The sequence below is a fragment of the Euprymna scolopes genome, chromosome 28 (genome assembly GCF_053919585.1).
Source record: "Euprymna scolopes isolate OS-2025 chromosome 28, ASM5391958v1, whole genome shotgun sequence".
NCBI lineage: Eukaryota > Metazoa > Mollusca > Cephalopoda > Sepiida > Sepiolidae > Euprymna > Euprymna scolopes.
Window position 1 is genome coordinate 36106786 of NC_136509.1, and position 2500 is coordinate 36109285.

The 2500-nt window shown below is 32.8% G+C and overlaps 1 protein-coding gene across 1 annotated transcript in view; it reads right to left on the reverse strand.

The window, feature by feature from the left end:
* LOC145249564 (uncharacterized) overlaps positions 1–2500 on the reverse strand; it is a 100493-nt gene that overhangs the window by 21047 nt on the left and 76946 nt on the right. The window lies entirely within an intron of this gene.

Genomic DNA, 2500 nt, shown 5'->3' on the forward strand with positions numbered 1-2500 from the left:
TTGATATTAACCCGCCCGCACTTTCTGTCTCTCTGTGTCAAACACACACACAATATATATATATATATATATATATATATATATATATATATATATATATATATATATATATAGAGAGAGAGAGAGAGAGAGAGATGTTTTATTTGTTTTTTTGTTAGCGAATTCAATTATTTATACGAAAGTGCATTTTTACCTAAATGCGAGTTAGGAATAATTTTCCCTTTGACCAATCTGGTACCCCCTAAATGGGGAGCGGCATATATATATTTTTTAAAAAATATAATTATCCACTGACACGTGTTTCGTCGTCTACGACACATCAGATTGATTGAATCTAGCGAGCTTCGAAATCAAGACCCCACGGTAAGAAGCCTAAACCTCTACCACGGGACCACCTCGCGTTTTTATGTAGATGTTTTTATTTATTTATTTATTTTTTTGTTAGCGATACTCTTTTAAAAATAATATATATATATATATATATATATATATATAATTGCATTGATATAGTTTACTAGACAGACATTAATCCAATTAAACTTCGGTCTTTATAAAATAGTAGTCAGTCGCTGTATTACTGTATAATTTTTTTAGGTATGAAAACATTATTGGCTACATATGCGCATACATGCTTTATCTGTGATTTCTATCGAAGTTCAGCTTTATTAATCGGCTAGTCTCAAGTGTATATATGTGTCTGTGTGTGTGCGTGTGTGTGGAGTGTGTATACGAGTCTAACCGCTAGGATACAGTGAAACAGTCTCTCTGGATGATTATAAATGCTCCCTATCTTGGGATGAGCATATTGGAGAGAGAAAAAAAAATGTTGATAGCATATAAAAAAAAAAAAATGCTTTTTGTGGAAACAAATCGAGCTTAGGTCATTTGGAAAATTTTTGATCATTATAATGTCGCATGCCCATATTAGCAGCAGACAAATAGCGTAATCGTTAGAAGTGCAGGCTGTCGCATAGGCGGTCGAGTTTCAATCTTGGCTTGAGGTAATTTCTAATCTAGCTGCACTGAAGAGCGGTAATACAGCGAGACAGTGTCTGTGGATAACTCTTTCGTTCTCTTTACATATTATATTTTTAACCAAAATTTACTTAATACATTTCGGTACTGTTTATCAACCAAATAAACCAAAGTTAATATTAACTGGGCCAATTAAGATTTGTTGTTGCGGATACTGGTGTCATGAGTTCGATCCTAACTTATGCTAACGATGGCTAAGAGCCAGAAACATGTTCATAGATATAGTTTTATGCACGTAAAAATAATATATTTCTGTAGAGATGTTTATTTTAATTTAGGAAGCTCAATGTCATTACAGAGCATATAACAAAACAAATGACAAAAGTTTATATTTCAAGTTTCATCATGTTGGCCATCTTACAATTTATTCCTTTAAGTACATTGACATTCACAATTCTTGAAAGCACTTGTTCCAAATCATTGATTTAATTTTTATGTCAATGAATTAATCTATTCTGCGTTTAATTCACCAGAAGAAATAACACTTATCAATCCATTAAAAGAAAAACAAATGCCTATAAGCAGGATTAAAAAATGCGAAAATTGGGAAAGAAGTTAGAATTATCTTTTATTTTTTTTTTATTTTATTGCGTCATTAAGTTAAGGGTAGAATCGAGTTATTGATCGATATAAAAATTAAATGAATGATTTTACGCTAACAGAGGCTGTTATGAATTGTGAATGCCAACGTATTTAAAGGAATAAATTGTAAGATGGTCAACATCATGAAATTTTGAATTATGGTTTTTGTCATTTATTTGTTATATATATACTAGCCTACGTGCCCAGCGTTGCCCGGGTGTTTTGGGGGGGTATGTGTTGAGAAAAAAAAAGTGGTAGTAGGCAGGCTCGAACCCGTACTGTGAACGAGGAAAAGAACGTGAAAAAATAAGTACGTGACGTCTTTGCTGTTGCGCCCATCGCCAAACCGGAAGTGACATATGTTTAAATTAAAGCTAGACAATCGGAAAGAGGGGATGACTTTCGGAAATATCGACAAAAAAGGAACCCCTGCTTGTAGAAAAGTGCCTAGTTGAGGGTAAAGGAATTAATGTTTTTGGTCAATTTTTCGATATTTGTCGTCCGAAGGGTCGAGCTTCAAAACGATAGCAATTTCGTTAAAATCCGTCGTCTGTTTCGAAAGTTTTAGGCATACATACATACATACATACATTTAAACAGACAGACGGTGAGATTTATATTATAGATTTTGCGCATATCACATTCTAGACCTCGACAAAAGGTTTATTCTAATTAAAAAGAATAGACTAATCGTTCAGTTACGACATTATGTAAAACATGTTCGCCTCTGTCGAAAGTTTTAGGCAGACATCCAAACATAAATGCATGCATACATACATACATACATACATACATACATACATACATACATTTAAACAGACAGGTTAGATTCATATTATAGATTAAATGGGTTATAGGGAAATAGTACTAGATTAAAAGAAAC